This window comes from Mauremys mutica, chromosome 4 (assembly GCF_020497125.1).
Source record: "Mauremys mutica isolate MM-2020 ecotype Southern chromosome 4, ASM2049712v1, whole genome shotgun sequence".
Taxonomy (NCBI): Eukaryota; Metazoa; Chordata; order Testudines; family Geoemydidae; genus Mauremys; species Mauremys mutica.
The window spans coordinates 60,899,961-60,916,809 of record NC_059075.1 but is presented as its reverse complement, the minus strand read 5'-3'; the positions used below and the strand labels follow the sequence as shown (position 1 = coordinate 60,916,809).

The 16,849-nt window shown below is 41.9% G+C and overlaps 3 long non-coding RNA genes across 3 annotated transcripts in view; 2 read left to right on the top strand and 1 right to left on the bottom strand.

Annotated features, from left to right (window-relative positions):
• LOC123369443 overlaps positions 1-16,849 on the bottom strand; it is a 121,905-nt gene that overhangs the window by 54,889 nt on the left and 50,167 nt on the right. The window contains exon 2 of the long non-coding RNA XR_006579048.1: positions 1,203-1,337. This is a non-coding gene — a long non-coding RNA (uncharacterized LOC123369443). The remainder of the gene's footprint in view (positions 1-1,202; positions 1,338-16,849) is intronic.
• Positions 3,512-5,659, top strand: LOC123369445. The gene is made up of 3 exons (XR_006579050.1): positions 3,512-3,631; positions 4,575-4,649; positions 5,319-5,659. It is a non-coding gene; the product is annotated as an uncharacterized LOC123369445 (long non-coding RNA).
• LOC123369444 lies at positions 9,727-13,663 on the top strand. The gene is made up of 3 exons (XR_006579049.1): positions 9,727-9,842; positions 12,557-12,713; positions 13,532-13,663. It is a non-coding gene; the product is annotated as an uncharacterized LOC123369444 (long non-coding RNA).

Sequence of the window (16,849 nt, the reverse complement as noted above, 5' to 3'; positions counted from 1 at the left end):
TGAAATAGTCCCCCCCAGCACCGCCTGCCCCGTGGAAACAAACCCTCCTTCCCCAGTGCTGCCTCACCAAAACAGCAGTACTGAACCTTGGTAATATGTTATAGCGGGCCCCTAAGGTAGTATAATTAAGGTAAAAGAAAAATGTCTTTTTGCTAGAAGTAGAATAAGATCTTCCCCCCACTTTGTAATCAATTGCCCTGTTGAATGAATGAGGTGTGAATGAGGAAGGCGTGGAAGGCAGCACCTCCAGACAGCTGCAACCCTTGGAGAAGGGATGGGAGCCAGACCAGATCAGTAGAACAGGTCAGCCACCGAGTCACAGCTCGCCTCTTCAGCCCCCCTCCACTGCCGCCAGCTCACCCGCCCCCCCGCCACTACCCGCCCACTTGCCTACTCACCTCCCGCGGGCTGCACAGTCAGCCCCAATTCCCCTCCTGCCTGGCTTCCTTCTATAGATTTAAAGAAACAGTACACATATCCCAAGAGCAAAGCTGAAAGTTACAGGAAGCAGAAAGTTACAGGAATGGTAAATATGATATTGCACAATTACCATTAACTATCAGACATTCCCTCAAGCAGCAGGGAAAAAAACATTCACTGACCTTTTTGGTACAAAATAATTAAGAAAAGGTTGTATGATTTGAACAAATACTATTTCCTTTCCCTCTGGTATGAGTATAGGACACATTTACTGGAATATCTCGGACTCAGGCTAAAATGAGGGAATTAAAGAGGGGCTTTCCTCCACATATGCTGGAATAGACAGACGTCAAGTGTCTTTGCATTGTGCAACACATGATTTCTGTAACTTTAACTGAAATGTGTCGTTAGGAGTGGGGGCGCGGGGCATGTTGATGTCCCACTGTTTAGAGGACGTCCAATTCCTGACGCACTTAACTGAAGTGTTCATAATCAAGGGTGGGGGAGGGGTTGGTAGTGCCATTTCTCAAAAACACCCATTTGGAACATGTTACACTATTGCAATATGGGATGGATAAACATGGAGCTAATGGCTGGATGGAGAGCAAAAGCCACATTTGTTTGTTCTGCATGATACATTTGCCTCTTGTCCATGTTCCCTTGTTCCTGGCACAAAAGTTGATGTAATGGGATAAGATGAATTTTGATTCTTTATAAATCAGGTCACACACTGAACACAAGAATGATTATTTCAATTGTGGAAAAAACAGTCGACATTTTACCTCCGGCTGGTTCCTTGTTCATCACTGATTTCGCTCCTCAGATTAGTTTTCATGGCATCAGGCTGAATGCTGATCATTTCAATCATTTCATTCCAGTACTGCCAGTCCCGAATATTTAAAAAGAAGGAATTAGATCTAAAAATATCATGAGATTAAAAATAATGAGATGTTTAAAAAAATAGTAAAATCAGTCATATTTTTTTTAACCTGCCTTCTAAAACATTAGGAGGAAGTCATGTGTTCCCAGTTTGCCTTTGATCATTTCAGGTCCCAAATACAACCTTAAATGCACACACAAATGCCAGCCTCATCCGTTACTGCTTGGAGGGAGGGACTCGACTTAGCCTCTCATATCCCCTGCTTCTGCCATTCTGTCCCTCTCCTCTGCCCCTATTTCCCCTCAGTATCCTACCCCCTCCTAGTCCTTCTCTGCTATTCTATTCCACTGTGTTCCTGTCTCCTCCTATTCCCTACATTCTCCTGTAGCCGTCCATTTTCCTGCTGATCCGCAAATTCTCCTATAGTCCCATTCTCCTGTGCCCCACGTTCATTTGCAACTCCTTCAGTCTGCCTCATGTTTCTCATATTACCATCTCCTCATAGTTCCCTTTGCAGTTCCCTAACCATACAGCAAGAGGGGTGGCCATCTTCACTTAGGGCAGCCTGACTTCTCTCATTTTGAAAACAATGGGAGATGGTGGCCATCTTTATTGGGCCAGCCTCACTTTCACATGCAAAAGCTGGAAGACGATGGTGGTCATCTTGGCTGAGGGCAGCCTGTGACTTCAGACTTATTGAAAGTCATTGGAAACAGTGGCCATGTTGACCAAGGGCAATATTTGTGTGTTTGATGGCAGAAATCAGGAGATCATGAGAAACTTAAAAAACAACTACCCATAATATTGTGAGACTCGCAAGAAAACTATAGACATTGGCAGCTCAGGTTTTCACACACAAAAAGAGCAAAACGTTTATTTTTTCAGGCTGCAGAACTTTTTGATTCCATTGAATCAGCAATGTTCAGCAGCAATCTGTTCCATTGGAAAATTCTCAGCCATCTTCAATAATAATAACCTCTCTAAACTGACACCACTGCATTCACCCTAGGGGTTACACTGATATAACTATTTCAGTAGAAAAATCATCCCCCCAACCAAAATAAATAAACTGGTAAAAAACCTGTGTGCAGACAAGGCTATAGTCAGAGTATATCTTCATCTTGGTCAGACGAGCCAGCACCCAGCCATAGCATAATAATAAAAGTATAATAGCATCCTCAGTTATTTCTTGATAAATTATGACTTTTAACATAAAATTAGACCCTTAAAATGTCAACATCTGAAATGCATTTACATCTGTTACCAAAAACACCCATTTCAGACAGGAATGAAATCAGAACTAAACCGTGAAAATCTGAACACACGTAAACTTCGGGGGGGGATGGGACGCATTGAGGTAGAGCTGAACCTGGATCTGAATTCCACAATTTGGGCTTCTCTCTGTTATGGGCTAAGCCTGAACCCCATATCCAAACACTCTCCAATTCTCATGGTGCGGAAACCGAATCCAACTGCATATTTTGCAGCTCGTGCCTTATAGGGAATAGAATGGAGAACTGGCTGTGAAGGAGCTCACGGCTATTCCAGCCTCCACCTCTCCCAGCAGGGGGTCAACATAAGGAATGAAGGAACTGTGTTAAGAGGTACGCTCACAGCTGCTAGAGTCAACAACAATTTGTATTTATATAAACTGCATTCATACCACAATTCAGGCAGTGGTACAATCAGTCATCATAGAATTAACAGCATGTGTGTTGGCTCTATTCACTTCCAGCAGGAGTCACTGCAGGGAATATTGTAGGACCACAGTTAATGCGGAAGCTAACCTCCAGTCCTAACCTACTATATGAGCATTGGCTATGGGGGAATTTGTGACTATTCCAGCCCCTGACCTGGTAAACTACAATTATAGGAGTGACTGTCCTTCTCCCACTAGGGATCGCTTTACAGGGAGGTGTATGAATGATGGCAGTAGGGAAGCTCACAGTCCCACCAGTCCTAATCTCTAGCCCTTTTTAGGGAATGGAATAGAAGCCTCAGAAATCCCTGAACTATGGAAACTTAAAAGGGCATCGTGGGGTGATGAGCAGTTTTCTTTATGGTAATTTTCCCCAGTGAAAACTGTAACAAAATGTAATTTATGTGTGTGTGTGAAAGGGTTGTGAGAACTCCTTTATCTTTAGAGTGGAACATGGCGATCCCACTGAGATTAATATATTGCTGTCATTTCAGGTCTTCTGATACTGGCACCTGGTCCATGGTAAATCTTCTTTGTGGTGCCATTATCTTTGAGTTCCTGAAATCGTTTGTTTGATTGAACTGCAGCAGAGGCATTTTGTCATCCTCACCAACTGCCAACAACAATAAAGTGTAAACAAATACCATTCCTGTAAATCAGCATTTAATTAGTTTACTGGAAAGAACTGAGAGAGATGTAGCCTAGAAACAAGGTTTAAAAGAAGGCTTCTATCGCACAGTGGCTCAACCAATTCCTGGTTTTATAAATGGACTAATGAGCACATTAGAAAGATGGATGGAGGATTTGCTTAGTGAACAACCGGCATTGTACCTAAGTTTATTTCAAATACAAAGTTAACAATGGCTCAGACAGACCAAAACATGGGGTGCCCAATGTCCTGCATAGTGTTTGTCAATTGAAAGTCTCCTTCAGTATGTTAAGCAATATGTTTGCCTTGGGACAGAGAAAGTTCGCATCTAAGCATCCACTTCAGGTCCTTCAGGAAGCAAATTCTGTCTCTCTTCCAATCTGATGATTCCAACTGAGAAACCAGGACCAGCTCAAAAACCATAGTATAATTATTTAAGATGCTTTTTAGCAAGAGACCCCCTTGAACTGGAGCTGAAAGCATGACATAGATGGATCAAAACTGTTTTCAGTCCCATTTCATGAAGTGGGCTTGAGACTTGATTCCATTAAACCTGATTCCATTGAATTTACTAATTAACACTAGTATTTATTTTTAAAATATTTCAGTTCACCCTTAAAAAGACCTTGTCCTAGGCAGTTTCACTGGTTGAGAAGGATGGCCTGGTAGCTAATGTGCCTGGGGCTAGATTCTCAGTTGGAGTAAGTGGCATTAGAGGTGGGCCGGAACTGCATTTTTTTTTTTTGGTTTTGCTGGGAATCCATGGTTTTGAAATTTTCTCCATTCTTAAATGGAGTGAAAAAAAAAACACCTGGAAATTTCCTGTGAAACAAAATTTTGGAAAAAAAATGTTTGGGGTCAATAAATATGTTTTGTTCCAATACAACTGAAATGTTTCATTCCAATCTCAACTTTTTATATTATAGAATAGAACAAGATCTTAGCCTGAAATGAAGAGTCAGTTTGAAGCAGAAAACGGACATGGTCCCTGCCAAAAAAAGGTTGAAATAGAATATTTTGACCGTATAGAAATTTTTTTTCTATTGTTCTTTCTAAATAAACTGTTGCCGAAATTGACACATTTTTGCAAAATGTTTCACTTTTGACAAATTGGCATTTCCCAAAGAAAAATGTTCTGTCACAAAATTTCCGATTAGCTCTAACTGGCATAACTCCACTGACTTCAGTGGATAGTGATTTATACCAACCGAGAATCTGACCCATGTCTGGAAGTCTGCAGAGCTGGGTTTTATGCCAGATACGGTTACAGATGTGCTGTGTGGCTCTGGGCACTTCACTATGCCTTAGCTCCGATCTGTACTGTTAGGACAATTTACCTGTCTGATCTAATCTATCTATGCATTTATAATGTACACAACACTGTGGTATGTAGGCACTTCTGTAGTATCTAATAATATTTACCTACTGCATGGGGTGGGGGTTGCCTACAGCACAGGGCAAAACTTAACTCATTGATGTTTGCAAAGCACCATGGTCCAGATCCTCAAATGAATTCAGGCACCTAACTCCCTATTGGAGTTTTGGAGGCTCCTCCCAATTGGAGTTAAGCACCTAAATACCTTTGTGGATTTTGACCCAAGCTCCGCAGATGGAAGGTGCTATAGCAGTGTAAAGTATCACTAAGTGAGATCTGTGTTTCCCTCCCACAGCTTCTCCTGCGTGTGACACCAAGAGCAGAGGGCAAAGAGAAGCTGCTGGAAAGTGAAAACGCCTGCAGAAAGAGAGGCTGATGTTATTCGGAGGAGCTTCATTTATCACAGCCTGGTACACATTATCAAGCAATCTAGATGATGTTTGACAACACAGTTGACCTCCCCCTTCTCCACCCCCACATGCACTGACATGGGGAAACAACATGGAGCCTTTCACTGGAAGTGCTGTTTACAAAATACTGCATTTTCTTTCCAAAATTCCACAGCAAGAGGCAGTCAGCAGCTTCAGCGCATGCCAGCGTGAACTGGAGCATTTCCTAGGCTGACTTGCTTTCAGTATAATAAACATGGAGTTTAGACACGTAAGCGTTTATATATATAGCCATATCTATCATAAATGTAGTAGTAAAATAACACAGCTGTGCCTGGCCGAGCGCTGAAGGAATGTGGATACTATGAGTAATTAAACGGGGTTAAGTGGTAATATCGTAGAGCTGTTGGTTTCCTGGATCCTAGGACAGGGCCAATGTAGCCAGTTTGTCTTCGTTTAGGAACTTCTTGACTGCTGAACGCTAATATGCAGTGTCGTTGTAGCCGTGCTGATCTCATAACAGATATTACCTCACCCACCTGGTTGAAGTCTAATATGGCGAAGATAATAATGTGTCATAGCACTGGAGGTTATTGGATGCAGCTGTCCTATAGTGTAGCGTATGGAATTGTATTTCAGTCTTAGAGGCTCCTGGATGCTGTGCTATTACATAGCAGAGGTAACATAGCTGCGTCTTATTACTGTAGAGCCCTACATGCTGTGATGTAATAGACAGCTTGAGTCAGCTCTCACTTTCACTGGTTTTGCGGAAGTGTAACTCAACTGACCTCAGTGGAGTTGCTCCTCATTTACACTGTGGTGTACAGGAGCAGAAGCAGGTGGATAAGGCAGCTGTGTCTCAGTGAAGGGTGCTGAATGCTCTTCTTTAATATCCCAGAGATTCTATGAGGTATCATGTCTCAGTGTCACAGGCAGGCGCTGAATAGGCCTGGGGCAGTGCTTACAGTGTGGCCTTCCATTATCTTCCCTGAAGATTGTACACAGTGAGGGAGGAAAGGGAACCCGTTTCACAGCTATCCAACACACAGTGCCAAACTCCTCAGTTTGATCAGCAATACTGGTATACTCACCCCTTCTCTTTATATCAATTTTCATTCATTATTTTTATAGCAAGGAAAAGGGGGGGAAACCCTCACAATTACATAATATGCCCAGACTACAATGATCAAGAGCAGCAATATAGCATTTTATTACCGTGGCACATGCAGCTATTTGTGTGTTACGCACGGAATCAAAGGACCTGATTCTCCTCCTGCTAACCCCAATTTCATGCGGTGATGGCAATGGAGTTACTCCTGATTTAAGTTACTCCTGATTTAAGTGGAAGATGTATCAGAACCAGGGATCCTATCACTATGTTTGTTAGAAATCTTGTGCCTGGTTCTCCTCTCACTTATACCAGAGCAACCCCCTTGACATTAATGGAATTGTGCCCAGTTTGTGCAAGTATTAGAGAGAGAAGAAACAGGCCACTTTAGTTCAAGAGTCTTCTGTATCATATCACAATATATTGAGTGTCATTTGCCTTGGAGCATGGGAAGAGTTTCCCCAAATTCCTTCTAGCTGTGATAATGGAAAAGAGTTTGTTACAACAGACTATCAGCTTTTTATGGAGGCCTAAAGGTTTGCCAGGGAGCAGAGAATTTTTGTCACCTGATGCTGCTTCCCCTAAATACCTAGTTTCTCTGTGGCTGCTGTGCGATGTCTGTGATGCCATGCTATGTTCTAGCATCCCGTTAGTCATTTGTAGTACAGTTTTCAAAACTGGGTGCCTAAATGGACACTGTATTGTCTAAATCGGGCTGCTGTGCACTCATTTAAATACCTCAGGGTACCTAGACACAGCAGAAAAAACAACCTATGGCAGCAAGTCTCAGAGCTCAGGTCAAGTGACTCAGGCTTGCAGGGCTCACACTGTAGGGCTAAAAATAGCGATGTAGATGTACAAGCAGGCTCATGCTGGAGCCTGGGCTGTAAGACCCCAGCCCCATCCAGGTTTCAGAGCCCAGGCTCCAGCCTGAGACCTGCTGGCCCAAGACCTGCAGACCTGAGTCAGTTGACCCTGGCTCTAAGCGGTGCTGCTGTGGATCTTTTTTTGCTGTTAGACATACTGTAAATGTCGATGTAGGTGCCTAGCTTTAGGAAACCAGCGTTTGATAATTGAACTCCCAGTAAGTGCTCTCCAGCTGACAATGTCATTGATAGCCACAGAAGGAAAAAAACAAGTTCCAGTCTCTTTTTTTTTTTCCTGCTTTCAAACACTGAAAACCCGAAACTAGAAAATAACTTAAAACTGACAATTTGGAGGTTTTCTTTTCTTTTCTTTTCTTTGGATGAAACATAAATTTTATGAAAGAAGTAAATTTCCCATTACAATCCTAATTTAAAAAAGGGGCCACAGTTTTCACCAAAACATTTTTTTGGAGAGACCAATGTTAACCACCTTTATTCCGAGCCATCACTGGGGCCAAATCCACAAAGGAACTAGGATTAATATGTGTATGAAGTATATTTTTGGCCAGCTGCACCTCAGATTCTGGAAGATTAGAGATAACTATCCTGCAGCTAAAATAAAGCTACTTTTCAAAACTATAAAATGAAAAACATTTCTTTTTTCCCAGTGAAATGTCTATTGTGGTTCTCATTGCAAATGCACCAAAAAAAAGTATTATATTGTAGAAGCAGAAGGCATAGTGGGCACGCCAGGCTACAGGCAATAAAATCCAGGTTGACAATAAAAATTATGGCTGTTTCTTAATATATAGTGGGTGTCTGTGCTCAGCTGTCCTCACAGGCCATCTCATATACCTTCTGAACACAGAAGATCAAGATAGTGCTCTAAAGCAGTAAAGAGACACAAAACTGGGCTATTAATATATATAAGACTTATTTCCAGGTCAGTAGTGATTCCAAGCCATCTGATGGCTTAGAGGCCTGTGGAAATGAGTTGGTGGCCTCAGTCCAGCTTCTAATGGACACGTGTCCTCATCACAAAGCTACTGTAACAGATGGCACTTTTGACCCCCTTGCTGGCACACTCAGCAGAGAGGGCAATGAATTAATAAGCACAGAGACTCTCTCACTTCTAGAGATGGCCACTGTAGGTCAGAGTTGTTAGAGTTAGCCAGTGAAACAAAAAAAATTGTTCTTGCCATTTACGGTTTGTTTTGATTCAAAAACTGTCTCAGAGTCTGTTTTTAATTTTTTTTCTCCAGGAGCAAAGGGGCGTGGGTGACAATGGCTTTAAAACACTTTTTCATACTACCCTCCCCCTATGCGGGGACTAGCTAGTGACTAGTCTGTTCTACTGTGAAAGTTAGAGCAGTCTACACTGAACAAAACCCCAGGGAGCCATTGGGACCTTGGGACACAGCCAGGGATTCTCGGGGATGCTCCTCTGAACTGGAGCCTCAGTATGACACTGAGCTGCTATCCTAGCACTACGACATCCAGCAAATGGTAAGTGTTTTCTGTGAAAAATTTTCATTTAATTTGACTATTTCACTGATTTGTTTAATTAAATCAATCAAAATGAACATTTTCTTTTCATTTCAGTTCAGTTCGAAAATGTTCATTTTGTTTTGAATAAAAAAAGTTGGTGTTGCTTTTCGCCCACTCCTTTTTTCCTGTCCCCTTTCCCCCCAAAATGACATTTTTTTCATTCCTTTTGAAAAGCCATTTTTCATCAAAAAGTATTCTTGACCAGTCTCCATTCAACAGCTCCTCCCTTTTTAAATGGCCCGAGAGATACGCAACTCACATTTCAGTCTCATGTGTCAGCACTGTGATCTGGGCAAAGTCCCCTACCAAAGAGAAAGCAGTGAAGACGCCACACACAAGTTTTGCTTGGCAAATGGACTTTAAGAGAAATTGGGACATTTTCTAATCTCAAAAAGAACAGGAGTACTTGTGGCACCTTAGAGACTAACAAATTTATTTCAGCATGAGCTTTTGTGAGCTACAGCCCACTTCTTGGGATGCATAGAATGGAACACACAGACCAAAGATATTTATACATATCTAAATATCTGCAGTCTGTGTGTTCCATTCTATGCATCTGAAGAAGTGAGCTGTAGCCCACGAAAGCTCATGCTGAAATAAATTTGTTAGTCTCTAAGGTGCCACGAGTACTCCTGTTCTTTTTGCGTATACAGACTAACACGGCTGCTACTCTGAAACCTTTCTAATCTCAGTTACTCTGGATTTTCCCGTGTAAATCAATGGAGTTATGCTGGATTTACACCAGTACAACTGGTTTTAGAATGTGAACCAGTGTTGGAGCAGTCGGTGTGTGGCAGTTGGAGCTCCCTTTGTCCATTCTATGCCTGTTCTATGGATAAACAAAAGTTTTCAGTTTCCAGGGCTTTGAAAGGCACTTGACTCACCTCACTACATTCACTGGAGAAAATGTAAGGGTGAGCAAATCTAGCAGTGAGCAATCTTTGAGCACTATGTACAAAGGTGCAAGCCTGCTGTTCTTGCTGGTGGAGCTCACAGGGTTAAACTGTGGATCATGTTCTTGAAGCCCCCTGGGTTTGCTTTATTTCACTCATCAATCTGACTGAAGCTTTGCTGGCTTCAGATAATGCAGGGATTAACTGAGACAGCAAGACAAACAGAAGCTTGAATATACACCTAGGTTAGCAGTCCCACCCTTCCACCAATCAACATGCCGGGGCTGATTAATAACAGGGGACACTAAATCTTACTGACTGATTTATCACTGGAATTCCTCTTCAGGATTTTATTGTTGGGAATATTGATCAGACATTAAATACATAGAAAGGAGAGTAAATCATTATCCAAGAGCTAACCAGGACTGAGTGCATAAGGACTGCTTTCTTGCTCTGACTCTATTTTCCATCTAGAGATGAAGGGGGATGTATTCCATGTATGACTTCAGAGGCTAAACCACAAGGGAGCATCCCTGCAAATGACTGAAGATTTTCCTGATTCTTTAACCTCCATCGTTTCTATTTTTTTCTTTTGTCTGAATGAACCTTTCTGCATTCAGCTTTCTCCCTCCACCCAAAGGAGATGTCATCAAAAGCCTTCCCCTCTTCCAGCTCATAGCATGCAGCTACATCATTTTGACAATGCCTTGATCACACAATCCGATCAAAGCTCAGTAGATGGAAAAATAATGTGCCCACAGACCTTTAATGTCTAAGGGTATATCTGCCCTGGAGCGGGAGGTGTACTTTTCAGCTCAGGTAGACATACCTGGGCTAGCTTGCAGTGGCATGAGCAGTGGGAGGGGCAGTATTGTACTTGGCACAGCTAGCCAGTCCCACTGCTCATGCTGGGGCAGCTACACTTCTATTTTTAGCACACTAGCTTGATCAGAGCTAGTGCAGGCATGTCTACATGAGCTGGAAATTACACCGCCAGCTCCAGTGTAGACATACCCTCAGTGTCTGATTGTCTTTTCCCATATATCTGTGTCAAGTGGGAGTAATTCCACTGAAGCCAATGGAGTTACTCCTAGTGTAAAATTGACACAAGGGAGAAGACATTCAGGTCCCGTAATCTCTAAAAGTGTCTGCTGACCTTCAATCTTTCATACCTCACCTTTACACAAATGGCTTTGCAGGGTCTGAAAACACACTGAGCTGTGAGCTATGAGTGTGTGAGGAAGGTAGGAAGCATGTTGCATTTTGGGGACATGTTGTTAGCATTCAATATCTGTCAGTTTAGGAAAATGGATGCGTTGAAGGGCTGATTCTCATCCTCTCACACCAGTGTAAATCAGAAATTACTCCAGTCCAGTCAGTGAAATTAAGCTTGTAGAAAACATGAAGAGGAGCTGCAGGCCCACAGGCCCTGTCTCCTATTGGATTGTTTTGCTTAATATTCCTACCATTGCCAGTGCTGATCCAGCTTCTCCAGTGATGCCAAGAAATGTATTTCACAGCGTCCATTCCCACTAGAGCAGGGATTCTCAAACTGGGGGTCAGGACCCCCCAGGGGGTTGTGAGGTTATTACATGCTGGGGTCATGAGCTGTCAGCCTCCACTGCAAACCCCGCTTTGCCTCCAGCATTTATAATGGTGTTTAAATTTATGAAAATGTGTTTTTCATTTATAAGGCGGTAGGGTCGCACTCAGAGGTTTGGTATGTGAATGGGGTTATCAGTACAAAAGTTTGAGAACCACTGCTCTAGAGGCCAAAGGAACTGCCCTCAACATTACTTGCAACATTTTGTATCTAAAATGCTGAGCATACACATATAAATTTATGCTCAGGCTATGTACAAACATTGCTACCTCCGCTGTGAGCATGCTGCCTTCATCATTTCGTACTGAGGATTAGTCTCAGGTGCCCATCAGTTGCTACCTTTGGCAGCATATTCACTTGCCTCCCTGCTTCAGGTCTTACCATGCAGAATGGCTGGACTAATGGACAGGCTTGAGTGGAGGTGGAGGGGCTTATTGGAGTTGCTCCGCCTGCTGCTGCTGCTTAGTCTAACTGTATGGTGCTCAGCAATTGGGTCTGTGAGCATGGCTTAATATAGATGGCTCCCATATAGCCGGTGCCTGGGATCAGCACTTAATTCTTACATGTCTGCACGGACTTTTAAATCCTGACTCCATGTAGATAAATTTTCAGGGAGTCAGAGAGGAAGTCCCAAAACAGAGGTGCCAAAGTACTGGAAGAAGTTATCATCCATAATGTCCTCCCTGTCATACCTTAACCCTCTGGACACACCAGTTTACAGACTGCCAGCCAAACAAGTGCTCAGATGGGAATGTTTATGTCGGCAGTATCTAATGAGTTAAGCCTATACAGCAGGACCTACATATTAAGAACACTCTTGTGATAGCTGCACGCCTGCTCTCATCAAAGACTCTCTTTTCTTTTATGCAATGTACAGGGTTAATAGCTGCAGTAAAACCACTCCTTGTGTGGGGGTTAATGAAGTGTTAATGGAGACCCAGGTGCTCCTGTATAGGAGTTCTGAGGGCATGGAAATGAAGGTTGCTGAACTGCAACCAGAGTTCTTCAAGATGGACGCTGCATGTTCTCACTCATGGGACTCTCCGACCAATGCAGCTTGAATCGTAGAACTGTAGCGAGCAGTGTTCATCAGAGCTCTCACGTGCCTCCCTTTCTCCTCCCTCAGTGAACATTCCAGGGCGAGGGAATACAAGGGGCTCCAGCTGCCTCAGCTCCTTCCCCAATGATCCCAGTTCTTTGCTAAATAGGACTTCGAGGCAGAGAGGAAAGGTGGATGGGGAGAGTGATTACACAGAATCCTTCTTGAAGAACTTCGGTTACTAGTAAGTAACATTCATTTCCGCTTTGAGTGTCGTCTATTGTGGGAACTTGGAGTCCTAACTAAATATGGAGTGCAATGCTTCCTTGCCAAATTTTGCATCTGCTCTAGATTTTAAGTCTAATGAGTAATGCTTAGTAAACATGTGGATTGTACTCCATGTTGCTGCTCTGCATTAATCTATTAAAGGAATATGTCTAGCAAATGCCATAGAAGCTCCTTTTGATCTAGTAGAATGAATTCCAATTCTCTTAGGAAGAGGGAGACCCATCAGCAAATTTCTTTAATACACAGTCTAACCCATCTTGAAAGAGTCTGTACTTTATTCCTCTTATTTTAAACAAATTGTCTAAAATGCTTAGTTTTATCTAAGTCAAAAGCTAGAGCCCTTCTAACATCTAGCATATGTAATCTAGCTTCCCCCTCTTGAGTGTGAGGTTTGGGAAAAAATACAGGTGGTATTTTGATTGGTTTATATGAAAATCTGGCACTACTTTTGGGTAAGAATCTTAGCTATGTATGGAGAATTACTTTATCCTCATGAACGACAACGATAAAGGTCTGCCATTAGAGCTTATAATTCACTTATGTGCCTTGCTGAAGTAATAGCTATCAAGACTATAGCTATTGATAACTGTCTCAATGGATAAATAGAACAAGGTACAGCTCCACATAGGTTCAAATGGATGTTTCATTAATTGTGTAAGCAGTAAGTTTAAATCCCAAGATGGTATAGATCCCTAACTGGTGGCTATTGATTGTTAAGATTTTTCAAGAATCTTATGACTGCATCATGAATAAAAACCAATTTACTATCCTCAGGGACATGATATGCTGAGATTGCTGTGAGATGAAACTTGACTGATGACAAAGAGAGACCTGCTCTTTTAAGATATGTAAGAATTGGAGTTCTATATGGATCAACTTCATACATGGAAACCCACAATAAAAATTCTTTCCATTTATAACCATTACATTCTCATGTGGACAATTTCCTTGAATTAATTAGTATATTTTGCACTTCTAGAGAATGAGGCCATTCTAACAGTCCCAGAGTCTTATCCCCCATGCAGTTAGGTGAAGCAACTGAAGATCTGGATGATACACCATCCCTTGTTGTTGTGTCAACAAATCTGATACTAATAGCAGAGTCTTGTACAGCCCTCTGGACAGGTGAACTAAGTCTGGATACCACTGCTGCCTGGCCCACACCAGTGCTAACAAAATTACTCTGGCCTTCTCTTGTTTCATGTTGTTTAATACTCTTTGAATAAGGGTGGGAGGAAGGCATACAGGAGCCCTTGATTACAGTTTATCAGAAATGCATCTGATACTGAACCTTTGTCTCTGCCTGCTCATGAGCAGAACCTCTGACACTTCTTGTTGCTGGAGGCAAAAAAAATCTTACAGCTGAAGAGGTGTGACACCACTTCTTCCTTCAGTGACCACTCAGATGGTGTGCCAAGGTATTTAGTTTCCCAGATATATGAAGTACTATTGGGTGAATCTCATGTGTTATACACCAGTCCCAAAGAGACATTTCCTCTCTGCACAACTGTAGACAATGGGCTCTTCCTAGCTTGTTTAGTTAATATAATGACGTAATCTTTTCTGCCACCACTTGAACCACTATGAGGCAGCAAGTCTTTTAGACCCCATCTTATTGATCTCAGCTCCAGAACATGTTTCTTTCCCCAGGTGACAAATATCCTCTGATCATCAAATTGTTGCCCTAAAGAGACCCCTCACCCCCAATTCCACAGCAGATGCATGTGTGGTAACTGTTACTGTTGCCATGGGGAGATTGAATGGTTTACTCTTCTTTACATTTATACCATATTTCTACCAGTTTAATGTTAACACCTGCTGTGGAATTATCCATTTTTGATGCATACCATCTATGCCTAGTTTGTAGTTGTGCAGAAACTTGTGCTGTAGTCCCTTCATTAGACATAAGTATGTGTGGGGGGGAGGGAGGGGTCAATGCTAAAAGAGCTATCAACCAAAGGGAAAAAAAGAGTATTGTCTCTTGTGGGGACTGCAGGAGCGGAAGTACCACTGATTTTATTTTTACCAACCTTTCTTCCAGAAGAAAGGCTTTGGCAACTATGGAGTCCAATATGGCCCCTATGAAAGGAATCCTGTGTTGGACATAGGAGTGATTTTTCTCATTTTATGCTTAGATCCAGATTGATAAAAAGTAAATATATTTACTCTACATTCCATATAATCTGCCTCCATCATGCCTTTATTAACCAACTGTCTATGTAAGGATATGTTAAAATTCCATTTCCTTAGATATACTGCAATGACAGATACATTTTGCAAATACCCTGGAAGCTTAGGACAGACCAAAAGGCAGGACTCGCTACTGAAAATGGTTCTCTTCTACCCTAAAACATAGGTAACTGTGATGACATAGTCTTATTGAAATATGGAAATACAAATCTTTTAAATCCAAAGCTGAAAACCAGTCCTGGAGGGAAAGAGAAGGCATTACAGAAGCTAGTGACCACATTCGGATACTAAACTTTTTTATGAAGTTGTTTAATCTTCTGAGATCCAAGATATGATGAAGGCCAACATATTTTAGGGGGATCAAGAAACAATACAAATAAAAGCCTCTCCCTTTACGCTTGCAAGAGACCTCTTCTATTGCCCCAATTATAACAGGTAATAAACCTCTTCCCTCAGCTGATTCTCTTGAATTGCATCAGGGACCGAGGGTGGTGATGGGAGGAAGAAGGGTTTTTACCTGTATGGAGTAAATGCATGGAATAATCTCTAGAACCCACCTGTCTGGTGTTATTGATTGCCATTGATGGTAAAAGTGGGACAGGTGATCTCCAAATGGGTGCGGGTACAAGTATCTAATAGAACAGGACTGAAGCTCTATGTCCTCAAGTTAAATCTTCATCCTTGAGGAGAGTGCAGAAGACATCATAGATGCAGACTTCCTCTTATTATTACAAGCTTTAAAAGATGTCTTATTTTGCTGATATTGAAGTTGCGGTTGATAATAATAATAATTCCTTCTCTGATAGAAGTAAAGAGTGGATGAAAAATGTGTGTATTGTCTCTGATACCTAAACAGCAGAAGAGATGATGACCACTTAGTTGTAGAACCCCCCCAAAAAAAGATCTAGCTGCAGATTTTACATTTTTCATTTTCTCCAGAACTTTACCCACTGATCTACTAAATAACCTGTCTTCTTCAAACAGAAAATCTTCCATTCTCATCCTCATCTGGAAGGAAAAGCCACTGATCTCAGACAAGCATGCCTTCTTAAAGAAATAGCTGAGGCTATTGTTCTGGCTGAAGCATGAGACGAGTCAAATGCTGCCCTCAACTGATACTTAGCAACATTCTGCCATTCTACCAAAAAAGCATCTGTTAACCTTCTATGCTCCTCAGGCAGAGTATCCATGAAAGATAATCGCACCATCACAGCTTGATAGTTCACTATTCTCATACCTGAAGTGGCTGAGACAAATACCTTTCTTACAGAAACAACCAGTCTCTTCCCTTCTTTATCTGAAGCAGTAGAATGAATTTGTTCATTCTTTGATCTGTGCATTTTGCAGCCTCTAATCCAGTGAATTAGGAGAAGGATGAGTATAAAATATAGTAAGGCCTTTCTGAGGACATTGGTACAGTGTCAGCTTTTTTTGACATCAGCTGAGTTGATGAAGATACATTCTAAATTGTTTTTGCTGGTAGAGACAGTCCTTTCAATAAAGGAAGTGTAGCTCTTTGTCTAGTAGCTGCTCATAAACTATCAAATGCAGAATGTGAATATTCCTTAGTAGAAATCAAAGGAATTTCTAATGTTCTTGTAATCTGACCCACTAGTTTGTAGAAGATCACTACATGATCTGAAGGCGATGAAGCCGAAGTCAGTCCTGCACTGTCATCTGGAAAGTTAAGTCCTCAAAGTGTGGATCTGACTCTTGGATATCCACTAATTCCTCTTCCTCTGATAAACCATCTCTTACAAATGTAGGAGATCTATCAGGACTCTGATGGACCACCAGATCTGTCTCCTTTGGATCCAAAGTTTGAATGTCTTCATGGTAACGAGTCGGTGAAGGTGTATTACTATATGTAGGAATATCCTGGTAAGGTACAGGAGAAGGCCC